Source organism: Sturnira hondurensis, unplaced genomic scaffold (assembly GCF_014824575.4).
Source record: "Sturnira hondurensis isolate 20B ecotype Veracruz unplaced genomic scaffold, ASM1482457v3 Scaffold0021795, whole genome shotgun sequence".
NCBI classification, from domain to species: Eukaryota; Metazoa; Chordata; class Mammalia; order Chiroptera; family Phyllostomidae; genus Sturnira; species Sturnira hondurensis.
The window spans coordinates 249,243-268,479 of record NW_028094426.1 but is presented as its reverse complement, the minus strand read 5'-3'; positions in this window follow the sequence as shown (position 1 = coordinate 268,479).

The following is a 19,237-nucleotide window of genomic DNA, read 5'->3' as shown; positions in this document are numbered from 1 at the left end:
ATATATTAACATTGCCTAGGTTTTATACAATGAACTTTCTCTTCTGAAAGAACTCATTCTCTCTTGCTAAAGAAACCTTCTAAGTAAAGACGCACTAGTAGCTGTCTGTTTGCCAGAAACTGAAGTTTCAGGTTTCTCCAGGGCAGGGTGGCCACAGATGCCACTCACCAGTCTGAATTAAAGTACTCATCTATAGCTGGTGTTTGAGGTTGAGCCATATGCAAATAGAATCAGGGCCAGCCTTCACCAAGATGACTCAAGATAAATGCCCTGAGACCTGCACTAGGCAGAGACTCTCATCTGCAGTGGCCGTCCTTGGTTTTGTGGTGTCCCAAGCAGAGTGTTTTGTGGACAGAGGGAGATGATGAAAGAGTTAGGGGAGGAAATTGCTCTATGAAGTCTTGGATCTCTATATTCTTCTCTCCTACCAAACTGGCCTATTTTGACCTGACTTAAAACAAGGATTTCCTCCATTTCAGGGAAACATTTAGAGAGAATAATAGTGAAAAGTAACTGTTAGGGGTTGAACTGTGTGCCTTCAGAATTCATAGAATGAAGTCTTTAAGCCCCAGTACCTCAAAATGTAACCTTATTTGGAGGTTAGCTCTCTCTTTAGAGAGCTAATTAAGTTGAAGTGAGGTCATTAGGATAGGCCCTAATCCAATGTGGCTGGTATCCTTATGAAAGAGGAAATTTGGACACAGAAATAGGTACACAGGGGGAAGATAGTGTGCAGACAGACAGAATACTCATCTGCAAGACAAGAAGATGGGTATGGGACACTCTTCCTCACAGCCCTCAGAAGGAACCAATTCTGCCAGTGGCTTGACCTTGGACTTCTAGCGTTTGGAACGTCGAGTCAATAAGTGTCTGTTGTTTGATCCACCCAGTCTGTGGTACTTTATTGTGCCAGCACTAACAAATAAATACAGTATCATTTGCTGCACACTTATTATAATCAGTTAAGTGCCATCACCTGCTTTACATACATTACCTTACCTAATTATCAAACAAAAACCTTTAAGGTGTGTCGTTACTGATGTCATCTACAGGTGACACAGGCTCAGAAAAGCTAAGTATTTACCCGAGGTCACATATTGGAAATGGTAAACCTTCGCACCTCCTTGTTGCACCTGTCTGATACAGAGTCTCTACAACATGGAGTTAGGAGTCATTGGAAATACTGGCAGTTTGCTTCTCTTGAAGAGAAACCATAGCTCTAGACAGAAAGCTGTGGGGGAGAGGGAGCCCCATGCTTTTGACTGAACCCCACTGGAGTAGACCTACTGTGATGCTGAGCTGAGGGTGGGGGGGTGGGTTGTGGCTCAGAGCCACTGACTCTTCTTGTTCTCATTAAGGGTTAGTGAAATTTCTCGTATAAATATTTTCCCATTTGCTGTATACCCATAGGGCACTTTCAGAGATGTTAAATCATTATTTTTATCATTTTGACAAGTTATGCTTGTTTTGCTGGGAAGAGGACCCACAGAGGTCGTTATGCTTTATAATGCCATTCTGTAGTTATTCTTGTTTCAGAATCATGTTACATTGACTTGATTAACTACATACTCCACAGTATTTATTCTAATGATAATCAATCCTAGTTGCACAATGGAATCAACTGGGGATCTTTGTTTGTGGCACAGTCTAGGAATCAACATTGAAAAGTAAATTCTTCAGGTTATTTTTATCTACGTAAGATTGAGGAGCCTTCTTCTGAGTATTTTTATGCCTTTTTTTGTGGGTCTGCTTTTTCTTTTTTTCCTTTTCTTTTTTTAAATATATTTTATTGATTATAGCATTACAGTTGTTCTATTCCCCCCTTCATTCCCCTCCACCCACACACTCCCTCCCCCACTATTCTCCCCCCCTTAGTTTATAACCACGTGTCTCAATTTCTTTAGATTCTATATTTCCCCCACTATTCTTGCCCTCCCCCCTATCTATTTTCTACCTACTGTCTATGCTATTTTCTGTGCCTTCTCCCCCCTTCTCCTTCTCCCACTCCCCTGTTTCTAACCCTCCATGTGTTCTTCATTTCTATGGTTCCACTCCTGATCTAGCTGTCCTCTTGGTTTGTTTTCATTTTATGTGTGGTTGTTAATAACTGTGTGTTTGCTGTCCTTTCACTGTTAATATTTTTCATCATTTCTTTCTTATATAAGTCCCTTTAGCATTTCATATAATAAGGGCTTGGTGATGATGAACTCCCTGAACTTGACCTTATCTGAGAAGCACTTTATCTGTCCTTCCATTCTAAATGAAAGTTTTGCTGGATAAAGCAATCTTGGCTGTAGGTCTTTGGATTTCATGACTTGGAATACTTCTTTCCAGCCCCTTCTTGCCTGTAAGGTCTCTTTTGAGAAATCCGCTGACAGTCTGATGGGTACTCCTTTGTAGGTGACTGTCCCCTTATCCCTTGCTGCTTCTAGGATTCTCTCCTTCATTTTAGTCTTGGCTAATGTAATTATGATGTGCCTTGGTGTGTTCCTTCTTGGGTCCAACTTCTTTGGCATTCTCTGAGCTTCCTGGATTTCCTTGAAGTCTATTTCCTTTGCCAGACTGGGGAAGTTCTCCTTTATTATTTGTTCAAATAAGTTTTCCACTCGTGGCTGTTTCTTTCCCCCTTCTGGTATCCCTATAATCCGGATGTTGGAACATTTAAAGATGTCCTGGAGTTTCCTAAGCCTCTCCTCATTGTTTTGAATTCTCATTTCTTCATTCCTTTCTGGTCGGATGTTTCGTTCTTTCTTCTGGTCCATTCCATTGATTTGAGCCCAGTTTCCTTTCCATCGCTATTGGTTTCCTGGACATCTCCCTTCATTTCAATTAGTTTAGCCTTCATATATTCCTCTAATTTATGACTATAATCTACCAATTCTGTGAGCATCCTGATAAATAGTGTCTTAAATTGGGCTTCTGAGAGGCTGGCAATCTGTTGGTCGCTTAGAGTTATTGGCTCTGAGACTTTGAGTTCTTCTTGCGCCATCTTTTGGGCTGTTTGTGCCTGTTCCGTAGCAGGATCGAAGCCCTAAAGTGTTCACTAGAGCAGGGCAACTAAGTCGCTGGGTTGTGACGTTGTATGTGGGGGCGGGGTCAAAGAGGGACAATGGCTTCCCTCTGCCACCTGCTGCTGAGACTCCCACCGGCACCGCAGCCACCACCGTCACCAGGCCCATGTGTTTCGTTCCACTGCACGCAAGTGTGCCACCACTGTCAGCCCTCCACCACTGGGTTCGCCCCCTGGGGCCTGCGTGGTCCGTCTCACTGTGCGCGAATGTGTGACCGCGGTCAGTCTGCCCCACACCCCGACTGGTTCCAGGCTGCCTGCTCGCCTAGGTCGGGGGATCTGTCCTGCCCGACCCAGCTTCGCTGCTGGCTCCGCCTCTCTTACCATCCCGTTGAACGGTTCATACTTGTTGGACTTCCGTATAATTCCATTTTCTGGTCTTTGGGTGTGTCCTAGTTCTCCAAAACTTTTATTGTATTCAAACTTGGTTGTGGGAGAAGGCACAGTGTTTCCACCTATGCCTCCATCTTGGCGGAAGTCTGCTTTTTCTTATTTTACTGTGTTTTTTTTTCTACTTGATATCCCTGTTTGTCTGCTGTTTCTGTTTAGTGTAACTTTATTTCTGTGATTGTTGGAAAAACAAAGGACATTTCTTAAATAAATGTTCAAGATTATTCAAGAAATATTCTGGACTTTTCTGGTGAAGTGTCCATCTTCTGGAATGGAGGACCCTTGCTCAATATGGATATGATGAAGTATTCATGGTCTTCCTGCTTCTAGTACCTACACTGTCCTATTTTGGAAACGTTTCTATTGCCTACTGCTAGATAGGAGTCAGAACAGAGAGTGTACCTGCCCAGGGATGCTGAATGGTTCCTACACAGACTATAGTTCTAAATATGTGTGTAGAATTATCAGGATATCACCTATCTTTTAAAGTTTGTTTCGTATTTAAAGTCTAAGCTGTGGTTAATTTAATTCATTTCATCCTATGTACTTTTTTTTTATCTTTCAGAGGGTTCCTCCAAATTTCCAAGCTGTTATTGAACTTTTGTGTTCTAGAGAGGTTGTGGATTTATTCATTCAGAAAAATATCTTCCCTGCTTTTTCTAAAGATTTGAGGTGAGACAAGTAAGTAGGCAAATACTCAATGCAATGTTGCCCTTTCATATAGCATGTTCATATATATACTATATAATATATTTTTAGATGCATAGTCCTATGTGCATATGAGAAAATGAATGATCTTAGAAGTTAAGTAGGGTGTCTCTAGTTCCACTGCTCATTGGGTAGCATAACAGAGAAATAGAGTTGATGTCGCCTGCATGAGGTTCAGTGTTCACACTGCACCACATTGCCTTATAAATATTCTCAAGTAATTTACACTTTCCACAAAAGTTTGAATACATTTGCTCTTGATTACCTTTTTTGTCCCTTAAATCTCTGAGCAGTTTGATACAGGTTGATAGTTACTCTAATGTGCTTCATACAAATAGATTAATTTGATACCTGTTTTTTGAGTGAACAGTCAAATTCAATAAAGATGGAAAGTCAGTAAACATTTGAAAGCCAAATGCCTTTAATCTCTTTGCATTGTGAGAAAAGGCAACAAGCAAAAGTCTGTCTTTAGAAAAAGCATTTCTTAGGAGTATTATGATATACCTGTCTGCTTAAATGTACAGTGACTGTTGCCTTTATCTATTTGGCTGATTAAAAATATAAAACAAGCAGTTAAATTCAAATGTGAAAGTGTAGGTTATTTTATTTTATCTTATTTTATTTATTTGTTTTTAGACAGAGGGGAAAAGAGAAAGAAAGAGAGGGAGAATGAGAGGGAAACATCAATGTGGTTGCCTCTCGCATACCCCCTACTGGGAACCTGGCCTGCAACTGAGGCATGTGCCCTGATTGGGAATCGAACCAGCAACATTTGGGTCACAGGCCGTCACTCAATCCACCAAGCCACACCAGCCAGGGCAAAACAGGTGGATATTTATTAGGCAATTACATACTTCAAGTGACAAGAGATGGAGTTCCCCTATGTAATTAAGAGGCATATTTTCAGTCTTTCTTTTTTCAGAAGGGCAAAGTGAGAAATCAAAGGCTAGGCAAACTGGAAGAGGAGAACCAAAAGCTTTGCATACTACAGACAGAACAATTGTTAGTTTTGAAGTTCAACCTCTCCTTGGAGTTTGGAGCTTACAGGGCAATAGACTGAAAGCAAACCAACTTTGGTTAAAAACAAGTGGTGATTCAGTTTTAAATGCTGAGCAAAATTCCACTTCAACTCTTTTGAGACCACACTTAGACATGTGAGATAATTTGGATATATTAGAAACGTGGTCAATTTAAAGAGTTTAACACCCTCCATCCCACCTCCTGTTAGGACAAAGAGGGGCAGTGGTGGTGGTGGTAATAAATGGAGGTTTAGCCCACCCTTTATGGCAAACAGTAAGTTCAAATAGCTTTCAAGTCTTTTTATAAAGGCTCAGACTGAGTGTTGTTTGTCAAGGTCATGAGAAGTATTTGTCTTTTTATTGTTACTCAGAATCTGTCAGTGGAAAGTTGGAGCAGATAGAAGGTTCCTTTAGTATCCCATATCACATAATCATAAGTCAACTATTTAGGCACTGTGTCTTCTGAGTTATGACAACTCAACACAGAAATACTTCTTCCCCAAGCCTTTATTCTTCCAGACACAGAGATAAATAGAGCTAAGTTGTTGGGAAAAAAATCATAAAATGAGATTGGGCTTAGGTATGTTCAGTTACATTTTCTATATTTAGCCACTCAGTGTACTTGACGTTTTCCACTTGCTCCGTAAGAGCTGCACTCTACTCTTTCCCACTTTCTCTGGGCCCAGGAGATTGACATAGCTGGAACTCATCAGCTGGAATTCTCCCTTACTTTTTGACTTTCCCTTGCATTTGGCCAACAATAGCCATTGGCAAGAGGTCAGAAGGTAGGAAGTGTCTGGAATATTTCCCCTTCAACCAACTCTCTCCTTGGTCAGCAGTTGGCCGCGTTCCCCTAATGAAGGCACTATTTCTATCAGTACGTTCTCCTCCGATCTTAGCTATTGCTACAGCTCTATCTGGAATTCCCTCAGCCTTTCAGGGCTATAAACCTCTTGAGGTTGGTAGCCTTTTGGTGTTTCTTCTCATATTCTTTCCTTTAGACCTGGGTCATCCCTGTAGAAAGTCTCCACATGAAACTCTACTCAACAACCCTATCTGAGTATGCCATTTATTTCCTGTCAGGCTTGGATAATATACCACCTAAATGGTATCTTGTCCTGCAAATATAAGAAGTGAGCCAATATTGGCTGCGCTTTTCTTGAAACCTGTCTCCTACTATTCATCCTCTATTTCATAGTTATTGAACTTTCATATATATGTACAGAGGTTTCAAAATGTTTATTAGGTCATACTCCCATAGGAAACAACTTTACCAACTAAAGTACAGTGCTTATGTACAGTTTCTTTTGCCTTTAGTCTTACAATCTTCACTTACAAGTTACTTAGGTCTTACAGAGTTTAACCAGTCTTTTAAATTTTTATTTAAAAAATCTTATCGGATGCCAATTCTGAGTCAGGCATGAAGTCTAGTGGGAGAGATAAACTAGTACATCTAGCCCTAACTTCATGACTAATTCATTCCCGAAAAAGCTACCACTAAGTCCAAAGTTGCTAAATGAAGAAACGATTTCCATCTATTTTAACAGAACATTATTTGTTCTCTTTTAACCCAAGATGCACTATTTTCACAGATAGAAAAACATTATTTGCAAATTTAAACATGTTTATAGAAGTAAACATTTGATATAAACAAGTTTATATAACTTTGAAAGTGAACAAGTGAAGTTTGTATAAAAAACGTAATGTTGTAAAGATTGATTGTCCTTGTCAAAGTGAAAAGCAAGCCCTTGCGGGCCCGTGGGGACTGGTAGGAAGGAGCACAAGAAGGCAGTCTGGGGGAGATGCCAGAGAGTCAGATGATCCTGTATCACATACTCTTATTTTATTGAATAGTTAAAACTTCTAAAATTGAATCTCTCTACACAATACTTTTTTGCCAAATTCTTCAACTTTTGGCTGATTATTATTTTCTTGCATTCAAACCACATTTAAAGTTATAGCACACAGAAAAATTACCTTTAGGGAATAATCAAGGCAAAACATGAAGGCACACAACAGACTGAAGAGTCCTAGAAGATGATACCTCTTTACTTATTTTTTAGGTCTAATTCACATAACATAAAATGAACCATTTTAAAGGGAACAATTTAGTGGCATTCAGTATGTTCACAGTGTTGTATAATCACCACCTTTTCCTAGTTCCAAAACATTTCATCACTCCAAACGGAAACCCTGGATTCATTAGGCAGTTCCTCTTCTCCCTCCCCCTCCCTAGCTTCTGGCAGCCACCTTCTGTTTTCTGTGGCTGTGGATTTACCTATTCTGGATATTTCACATCATAAATGGGATCATATAACAGGTGATTTGCTTGTGTCTGGCTTTTTTCACTTACCGTGTTTTTGAGGTCCATCCATGTTTCATTGTGTATCAGTTCTTCATTCCTTTTTATAGCCAAATAATACCCCATTGTATGTATTATATCCCACAATTTGTTTATTTATTCATTCGTTGATGGGCATTTGGGCTGTCTTCCCCTTTTGCCTACTGTGAATAGTTATGCTATGAACATGCATGTGTATATATTTGTTTGAATATCTGTTTTCAGCTTTTTGGGGTATACACCCAGGAGTAGAATTTCTGGCTCATAAAGTAATTCTATCTTTAACTTTTTGAGGAATCGCCAAATTGTTTTCCACAGTGGCTGAGCCATTTTACATTTCTGCCAGCAAAGTAGAAGCATTCCGATTTCTCCATACCTTTGCCAACACTTATTATTTTTCATTATAGCCATCCTAGTGAATGTGAAGTGGTATTTTATTATAGTTTTCATTAGCAATTCCCCCAATGACTAATAATGTTGAGCAAGTTTTATGTGATTGTTGGCCATTTGTGTATCTTCTTTGGATAAATGTTTGTTTGAGTACTGTTTTAGCCCATTCAAGCTGCTGTAACAAAAATACCATAAACTGGGTGGCTTATAAACGACAAATATTTATTTCTTACAATTCTAGAGGCCAAGAAGTTTAAGATCATGGTTCCAGCAGATTCAGAGCCTGGAGAGAGTAACTGCACATGCTGGAAGGGGTAAGGATGTTATCCTTATATAAGGATGTCTCTTCTAATCCCTCATTACTTCAATATTTCCTAAAGGCCTGGACTTCTAATGTCATCACCTTGGGAGTTAGGATTTCAAAGTATTTTCAATTTTTTCTTTCATACTGTAAGTTATCTTATCAATTTCTTGAAAGCGACCTTATACATACTTGAGGCTCAGGTAAGATTGCTTAGGGAGATGCTCCTGTTGACTGAGACCTGAAACATAAGAAAGAGTAGAAAAGAGTTGTTGGTTGGGGAATAGCAATGAGCAAAGTGACAGCATATTCAAAAGCCCAGAAGTAAGAGATCATGGGTGAATCAGGTGAATACAAAACATTTAGTATATCAGGAAAGAATGACAGTCAATGGACTAAAATGGGCCCATCAAGTCAGGTTAAAAAATTTTATATTTATGCTGAGGACAATGGGGATCCACCAAAGTATTTTGAACAGAGAAACAACACGATCAGGTTTGACTTACAGGTAGGTTATTTTGCCAGCAGAGGGGACAATGTACTGTGTATGTGTGTGGAAGTGGGCATCCAGAAGTATGACTTAGTTATCTTGATGAGAATAGAGAAGGAGAGAAGTAAATGCATAATAATATTTTAGGAGATAGAACTGATTGACCTAGGAACTGACTGAATAAGAGTGTAACAAAGAGGACATTAGGAACCATTTCAAAGATTTAGGACAGAGACAGTATTTGATTTACTAGATATTAAGCACAGGACTTGACTCCATTATTCCCTTACCAAGTAGTTACTTTGGGCTTATAAAGTCAGATACTGCCCTAGGCACTGGGGCTGCAACATCTGTCAAAACAAATAAGAGCCTATTAAGAATTTTTCAGTCTATTGACATAATACACTGGAAGAAATGAAAGAATGTGACTGGAATGTAAAAAGCATGGAAGAGAGTTGTGCCAGATAGGCCTGAAGAAGAGGTCAAGGATGAGACTCTGCAGTATCTCCTAGGCCATCAAGGATTTTGGACTTTTTCCTAGAAGAGAAGTCATTTATGGCAAACAATGCTAGCAGCTGACCAATAAGATCTCCTTTCTCCTTCTTCCTTAGTAATACAATTGCAGCTGGGCTGGATACCACCCAGGAAAAGGCTGCATTTTCAGTATCACTTGCAGCTAGATATTGCTAAGTTAATGCCAAGGCCATGGCATCACTTGACAAAGCCAAGTGATCTGTGCCACTTCCTACTTGGAGCATTACATCCAGTGCAGACTCCTCCATGGCCTTTCTCTTCTCATGAGTTTAAAAGGGTAGAGCCCATGTACAATATTCTACAATGTGCAGTTAAAACAACAACTCTAGAGTGGGGCGCAGCAAACAATGGCCTGGTTTTGTAAATACAGTTGCACGGAGACACAGGCATACCCTGCTTGTTTACATATCCTATGTAACTGATTTTGTGTTCAAGTGGCAGAGCTGACTAGTCACAGCAGAGGTCAGAGATGGGACTCAAACGTTTGTTGCACCTGCCCTAAGGGATGGAAAAGGAATAAAATGGGAGGAACCTTAGTTCTGAAAGATTATGTGAAACTAAGCAGACCAGAATGTAGCTTTTTCTCTTTGTAGCTGTTATGTAAAAGAAATATAAAATTTTATGTTCTTTAAGCCTGTGTATTTTGAGTTCTCTTTTATGTAGGAGCTTAGTCTTTAACAATGACATCTGTGAAGACTTGAAGCTGGGAAATAATAAGCTCTCCTGGCTTCTGTGTGCAGAGGGCTGGCTTCAGGATGGATATGAGCAATTAGGAGGTTGTTGGAATCTTGCAGACATGAAATGAAATGAAGTTAGACTAGTCATGGTAGAGTTGAAGGGAAGTAGATTTATTGGACTTAGAGTTAATACGTATATTCATGAAACTTTGGTAGATAAGTATTTAACAAATGTACTTTGCACAGGCCAGTGGGAAAGTCTATAGAAACCACGTGCTCTCGTCCTGATGGCTGCCATACTCTGCATCAGGCAGTTAGTGCCCATGGGCTGCCCCAAAGGAGCAGGCTTAAACTCTCCAGTACTCCTGTCTGTCTCTAGGTACAAGGCAAAATGACTTGTCAGCCCAAGGACAGACACCCATATAGAGTCTCAGGTGCGGAAACAGGACTGTTAGAAGCCAGAGAAGTGGTGTATAGAAATGGAAAAAGAGATCCAAAGAAGGTCTCAGATGAGCACCAAAGGTATCTATTATTCCCTGACAGGTAGGATTATGAAGACTTTAAGGAAGAAACATTATTTGAGACAGATCTTCAAGGAAAAGTCAGAGTTTGCTAAGTGGATAAGGGAAGAAATGCATAAGCAGAAAGTTGCAGAAGCGAGGATATAAGCACTGTATTTATATCTGCTCAGTCTTCTGATAATTATGTAGTGAGATTGCAACTCACAACATCTTGTAATTATTTTGAAGATGACCTCAAATACCATATCATGCCATTCATAAATACTGAATTATATAGAACTACAAATAACAAATCTTTAAAAAATAGCTATCACATTTGAAGAAACTAATAAGAATTTCTTGACACTATCAAATATCTATGCAGAGTTTCAATTTCCCCAATTGCATTTTATGTATACAATATATGAATACATAATAGCATTTTATATATTATGTATGAATATATAATATATTCATATATAATATGTATACTGTGTTATTACTATTATAATATATACCATATATTATCATGTACTATTATATTTATATATAATATACATACTACACATTATTTATACTATACTATGTATCCTATACATTAATCAAAAATATTTATATTTAGACATAAATGGGTGTGTGTGTGATTTAGCCAGTTTTTTGGACTCAAGATCCAAACAAGATCTACACGTTGAATTTAGTTGGTATATCTCATGAGTCTTGCATCCTTTATACTTCCTCTCAGTGCCCACCTTGCTTTTCTTGCAAATTATTGGTTAGAGAAGCCAGGTTATTTGCTCAGTAAGTTGTCTGCGTTTTGGATTCTCCTATTTGCATCAAAGTGGTATCATGAGAATGTTCCTCTGTTCTGCATGTTTCCTGTAAACTGCTAGTTAACACTTAAAGGCTTGATGAGATTTCATTTTCTTTCTGTTCGTTTGCTCATTTGTTTTACAAGAAGACTTTTTAGCATGAACCGGATTTTACAATAGCTTGCGAAACTAAAGGCGCATTTACTTCATCACCTGCCTTTTAGAAATTTTCCCTTAAGAAGCACCTTCTGAAATACAAAATAATATATGTTGAAGGCACTTTCAAACAGCAAAACATGAGGAACAACCTAAATGACCATGTCTAGAAAACTGGTTGACTACATTATGGTACATTCACATAATAGTACCATGTAGCCATTAAACAAAAAAAGATGGAAATCTCTATGAACTGATATGGACTAATTTTCATGATTTATTAAGTAAAAAAATAAATCAAAGAGTAAAATAATAGATATACTACACTACAGTTTATGTCATAAAGGGAAATATAAACACATATATATTCATATATTCATGTGCTTTTTTTTACAAAAGAATACACAGCTAAAGAAATTAAAAATAATTTTTCATTCTAGAGTAGAAACTAGGTGAGAGAGAAGGAAAAGAAATAAGTTCTCAGAATATATGTTTTCATAATGTAAAATTTTGACTTTTTAATTATATAAGTGTTTTACATATATAAATATGCCACATGTATACTTAAAAGTAAAATTAAACAAACAATACACTATGAGAAATAATTTTCCACTACTTCATATAACTTTCCTCTATATCCATTCTTTCAAACTATGGCCAGAACATGTCATTTTACAACTAATGTATCTTTCACACCCACAGGCAAATGTCCTATCTCCGTAATTCACTGTAGAAAGAGCTTAGAGTTATCTAATAAAAAAGCTTTAGGTTGCGTTTTGTGCCTGATTGTAACCATTATATAACCAGTTTTATTGTTGCTCAGAATTTCTTAAATTGATATTTTGACAGAAAATGATGCCTTATATTTTGAGTTGTTTAAAACTGATTTGACATTAAACCACTCCCGAGGCTCTGCTTTGAAAGTGAACCTACCCTAGGAACCCTGAAACGCCAATCCAAAAAACCTAAGCACCCCAATGTTCATAGCAGCACAGTTTACAATAGCCAAGTGTTGGAAGCAACCTAGGTGCCCATCAGTGAATGAATGGATCAAAAACTATGGTACATTTACACTATGGAATTCTATGCAGCAGAAAGAAAGGAGCTCCTACCCTTTGAGACAGCTGGGATGGAACTATAAAGCATTATACTAAGTGAAACAAGCCAGGTGGTGAAAGACAAATACCATATGATCTCACCTTTAACAGGAACCTAAACAACAAAACAATCAAACAAGCAAAATATAACCAAAGACACTGAAATAAAGGACAGGCTGACAGTGACCAGAGGGGAGAGGAGAGGGAATTTTAGGGGAAAAGGGGAAGGGATGATAGGAACAAGTATAAAAGACACATGGACAAAAACTAGGGGGAGTGGAAATGGGAGGGAGGGGAGAAGGTTGGGTGGGTGGGCTAGGATGGGAGTAAAAGAGAGAAAAGCCAAGTGATTCACTACTTGAACAATTTAAAAAAATAAAATAAAAGACCCATAAAAATATCACATCATTGAGGATATGTAGACATAAATTAACACGAACAAATACTCCAAAACTTCATATCCAAGATAATATTTTAGGGGGTCTCAAAACAAAAATATTTGTAAATGGAGGTGTTTCTTAAATCCAAATTAGCAAGATGTTCTTTTATAAAACCTAAAGGAGAAAACATCCTCCAACAAAATGAATATTGAAGGCGAAATGAATGTTGCTTTTCTCCTCTGGATTGTCAGGACTGTTTGTGACTGCGTCAGGAAGGCACTACATTACAGTTTGGGAAGCTTTTAAAAGTATGCTCAGATAATTTGAATAGGCAGCTCATGAGAGTAATTTTTTTGTATGGATGAATGCAAAAAAATGAGATGAAAACCTAACAGGGTTACCACAGAGTGTATCTGCGAGACCACACCAGGGAGGGCAAAAGACTGCTCTGATGAGGGGAAAATACAGTGTGGATGTTGCCGACGGAGATGTTTTGAAATGTGATCGAACGGCTTAGAGGGTGGAACAAGTGGTTGTCAAATATGCAGTTTCAGAGGTGTCAGATTATTTTCCCTCAGCTAGAAGAATCGGCACTTCAGTGCCAGCTGTTTGTGGACTTTGGCAGATGTCTTATCCACTGTTGGCATATGTGACCTACAATATGAGAGAATTTTTCAGCGATGTTATATAAAATCATAATACTTGGTTTCGTTTCTGATGTTAAAAGAAGAGAGTGGCCCTGGCTGGTGTAGATCAGTGGGTCGAGCACAGGCCTGTGAACCAGAGGATCACGATTCGATTCTCAGTCAGGGCACATGCCTGGGTTGCAGGCTGGTTCCCTGCAGGCCAGTTCCCAGCAGGGGACGCACAAAAGGCAACCATACATTGATGTTTCTCTCCCTCTCTCCTTCCCCTCTAGAGATAAATAAATAAAATAATAATTAAAAAAGAAGAGGGTGTCTGTTTGTCACTCCCCAACATTTAAATGATCAGTGGAATGAGGTTCTAAGGTCTCAGAGGGTATAGGGTCTGTTATATCCAGTAGTTTAGGCGACCTGGAGCCAGCTGGGTGGCATCACAAATAGTTCTTGTTCTCGTGATTTTGTGCCGCTTCTGACATTCCTTATAACTTCCCTTCAAAGCTTCCTAAACTTTGTCTTCCTCGGGATGGCACTGTGTTGGTTCTCCTAGTCCAAGTCTCTTCAATTTGCCTTGTGTTTTCAATCTTCATTCACCTACTCCTAGAGTCGATATCATCATATCAACTTTATCATTAAAAAAATACATTTCCAGTTACCAGTCCTGGAATTTTAGAGTATACCCTCATGTCAAATGCAAATAATGATACTTTTTGTCTCCTTTTCAAGACTGTATTTCTGTTTGCTGCATTATTTCTTCATCAAGAACTTAATGGACAGTATTAACAGTTGAAAATGTTGAAATTGCACCATATTTCTACTGCATATTTCATAGCATTCTCTGCTGTGCCCGGTAATCACCCAGAGTTACAGAGACTTGCAGTTATTAGGTTCATTAGACCCTAATAACCCCTGCAGATGACAGCCTAGAGGGAGGAGAAATGTTTAGAGAAATTTTTATAAAGATTCACTTCCTATTGTTTGAAACTCCTGAGAATTATTAAAGATATCCCCAAGGGAACCACGGGAAATCTTTGCTGGTAAGAAGGAGCCTCTTGAAGGATATCAAAAATGGTTCAAGCCACAGACTTATGATAAAGGGCACCCTTCTTTTTGTGCCAGGGTCTTCATGAAATTTATAGGCTGAAGCCTCCCACTTGTTTACGCCGTCTTGCCTGAGCTCATCACTACAGATTTGGTTGTGGCCCCTTTGTTGATCACTTTGAAACTGATGATTTGCGTCTTGAGAATGTCTCACCTGATGTGCTATTTGCACTCTCTCTGTCTCTCTCTCTCTCCAGATAAATGACAAAAAAAAAGATAAAACTGAGGTTAAGAGAGAGCCATTTATTATCTATTTATTTATATGTTTGTAATTCTTCAATTATTGTTTACATTTGGTATTCCCATGACTGAAGAGTTATAACTTCCAGTCTCAAAGACAAGAATAGCTCTGCGAGGTATGTTAGCTCTAGCAGATCTTTCTAGATTGCTCTTGAGTAAAGAGGGCTCTGATCCTTATTCTTACCATTGGATCTCTGTCTCCCATCTGGTCAAGAATGGAACAGAGCCTTGCACCTCCATAGAAATTATGGTTCAGCACATACAGTGAGGCTCTGACTAACTCACCAGCTCTTGGTGTTGCCACCTCACTAGAGAGGTGGCTCAGACTTCAAAGAAAAGAGCAGAAACACCAGAATACTCCTTCATAATTATTCTTCTGTCTTTTAATGAAGGGGGTTAGCTCATTTGTACCAACAGTCTCCTTTATTTTTTGTTACATTAATAATGATTTAGTTGCTGTATTTTTTGGCATGATATGCAAAGTAGAATTATTATTTTGAATTATGTTTGTGATTGTATTTGAGTTTAACAGTTATATATATTTAATCCTACATTTTTTCTAATTATCAGAGTATCCAGTTTTATTTATAGAAATCATGTCTGATAATTAGGGGAAGTGTCCGCTTTAATCAGACTCCTTGTGTTTGAATTTATTGTCTACCACTTACTAGCCATGTGACTTTATCAGTTTACAATTCTATAAAATGGGGACATAAACCTCATAATACATTTATATAGATGAAATGAGGTAATATAGGTAAAAAATGTAGAACGGTGCCAGAACACTGTCCAGTGCATAATACTTATTCAAGAAGTATAATTATCATTCTTATCCCTCACAGAAACAGCCATTATTTCTTCTTAACTCAATGTTTTGTTTTTCATGATTACTTCCATTATTTTTACATACAAATTTTTGTCTGCATGGAGTGTTTTTAAAAAAATAATATTGAGTGGAGAACATGTTTTCGAGTAACAAAACACTTTTGGTGAAAAATCTGGTCCAGTAGAGACCTAGCACCAAGTGCTCATGGAAACAAAACAAAACAAAATTCTCTCGCTCTGCATTACATCTGCTTATTTTTAATGGTGTAATTTATCAAGGCAGTGGATGATAACACTGACATGGATTTGCGTCACACGTGTTGCTATCTTATAACTATGGGTGATAGGGAAAGTTTAATGTTCTTGAACAACTATTTGTAATCAATTGCTGAAATGCCTCAATAACATTTGTTTCACAGTTATAAACTCTAGTGTTCCCAAGTTACCTTTATTAGTAATATTTCTGTGAAAAGAATTAGTGCATACTAATTTATCTATTTAAAATATTGTGTGATGTTTTTCAATAACTCTAGGTCAATAACTGTTATCACCATATATTTATTGACTATACTGTAACATTTTTGTTCTTGATTTTGATTTATTTCTTAGTCAACTGAAATGAGTAGTCAAATAATTTTCTCAAGAAAAGGTGTATATTTTAAGTCTTTGAATGAGCAAATATCTTTATATTGTCTTAAGATCACATAAAAGTTGTGTGGCATATTTTCCTGGAAGCTTGGAAGACATTTTTTTCTTTTAAGTATGTTTTAAAAACCATTTCTAAAATTTATCTATCCGCGGCATCCACCTTCTTCTCCCCCAACCCAACACTACCCATTATTTTATCCAAAACTCAGGAATACTTTTAATCTATAAACTCAGATTTGAGTTTCAAAGGGCATTTTTTCTTACTTTTTTATATTTTACTTTTTTTTCCTCATTGTACTGCTTCTGTGTCTTTTGGAATACCTATGGAGTCTTAAATAGGATATCCCTTGCTTGTCTTTCATATAAAATATTTCTTTTATCACTTTTATCTGACAACTGCAATATTCCCTGTAAATTCAACAATTTCTCTGAATGTTTCACCTTTTTGTTGCCTCCACGAAAACCAGACTGTTTCCAAGTTCTCCCGTGAATCTTCAGAAGTAAACGTTCTCTTTTACATCCCACGTCTGTTACCGCCAGAAGGTGAAGGCTCTTCCTGCTTGCTGTTACTTTCCAACAATCCCTCTCCCTTTACACCGAAACAAAAACCAGGCTAAACAAAAGGTCGTCTTTGAAACTCAGGCCTTCCAGCCACACCGCTCTGTTCCCCTGATGGCTTTGTAGTATACTGACCCTGTAGTCACTCACCTTCAATTTCGTGATTGCAGAGGTTAACTCTAGATCCAGACTTTCTAACCACCTCTATCTCAAGAGTGTTTTTTCTCTTGCTGTTTTCATGGCTTTCTGTTAGTCTTTGGCTTTTAACAGTTGGATTCTGATGTGCCTAGGAGTTGATCTCTTTGCATTTCTCCTCCTTTGAATCCCCTGTGCTTTTTAATGCTTAGATTAATATCTTGCATTGAATTGGGGAAATTTTCAGTCATTATTTCTTGAAACATTTTTTCTGCCCCTTTATTTCTTATCTATCTTTCTGGAATGTCTATTAGATGTATACTGATATACTTTAATCCTTCAAAAGCTTTCTATTGCACTTATAATAGAATCTTTTATATTTTATGATGGTCTGTATAGGCCCTGTGGGATTTCACGCCTGTCTGTCTACATTTTCAATTTCATTTCATGTTAACCCCTCTCTTTCTCTCACATGCTCCAGTTACCTGGCCTTACAATTGCTCCTAGAAGAGAATTTATGAGGAAGGAGACGTGTGCCTAAAGCCCTTGAGGTTGCTATTACCTATGCTTTAAGCACTCTTTTTTATTCTTTATGTGGGTCCATTTTATTCTTGTCATAAATGCTATTCTTAGAGAAAACATTATTGGCCGTCGTATGTACTGTAACTTCTCCTCTGCCCAAATACTTCAATTACAAAATCAAATGTATTTCTCTTATGGCATTTTTAAAAATCTAGAATTTTTGTGTATTGAATTATTTATTTATTTGTAATTGTCCACTTTTTTTTATTAGAATGTAAATGTAAGAACTATGATGTTAGAACCCAGTATGACTTACTTATTTTATATTTCCAGCGTCTATTACAGTGTCTGGCATATAGTAGATGCTCAATAAATAATTTGTATAAATAAATTAGTGTCTTTGATCATTAACTCTAGAATTCTGGGTGGTTCTCAAATTTATGTTTCAAATTACTGATTTATTGCAGATTTGAATTTTGTTAATGACATTGGGGTTTCTTTACATTCTATTAAAAATGAAATCCTTTAGGCTAGTGCTCATATATGTGTTGTTGTTTCAATCTATTTGCCTTTTATGGATCCAAATCCAGGTTCTTAATTCATGCTTCCTGGGGCCTCCCTCTCCCTTGCTTGTTTTGTGGAAGCAAGCAGCCTTGTTAGAGGATCTGAGATGACTGCAACAGCCAGTAGCTGTGAAAAACTGAGTAGCCTCTGGCCAAGAGACAGAAAGAAGCTAAAGCCCTCAGTTGTACAACTACAAGAAATTGGATTTTGCCAACCTGAGTGAGCTTAGCAATGGATCCTTCCCCAGCTTAGCCTCAGCTAAGAGCACAGCTCTGGCTTGATTGCAGTCTTGTCAGACAGTGAGCAGAGGGCATACCTAAGGCATGCCTGGACCCCTGACCCAGAGACACTGTGAGATAACAGAATTGTGTTGGTTTGAGCCACTAAGTTTGCAGTAATATTATTACACAGCAATAAATATTACACAATGCTTTTTATTTTTATATATTTTGAAGTATTTGTAATAAATAATTTAAAACTTATTTATTTTAAAGATTCTATTCTACTTTATTGTTGTCTTTTTATAGGCTTTGCCTAATAATTTTGTTTGCTAATTTTTTATTGGGGAGAGTCCAAAAATGTTCTCTCAAAGTGTATAAATGGTATAAACTAGCTACTTTTTCGTTCCTCTCAATGTTGTTTTTAACAACATTGTCTATTCCTACCCCAGCCCATCTCCTGACTCTAAAGGTGTCTTTTACTACCTGCTGAGTGTGAAGTCCAGGGGACAATCACATATTATGACTCTCAGGTCTTCAGTGGGGATCTTCTTTTGCTCAGACTGTCTGGTCCTGTGACAAAGCTAGAAATTCAGATGCAACTTACAGTGTGCGCTTGTCAACGAAAGAGAACATTAAGACTTTGCCCCCAGCACCTGTTATGCCCAGTATGCTTCCTCTTTCCATCCCTTCTGACGATACTTTTCCTTAGGTGACAAAATTTTCTCAGGATATAAACTTTCTGCACCTGTGCACTCTACCCAACTGCTTGCAATGATGTCCAGCAATGTTAGTCTCCACACGGCAGAACAAGGAAAGGTTGCTAATTTTGAAGAAGGGGCTAATGCAGTGAGGGACCAGAGAAGGCAATGACTTTGCCCGAGGCCCAGTTCCTAAGCATTTGTTGAATGGTTCCAGTCTTC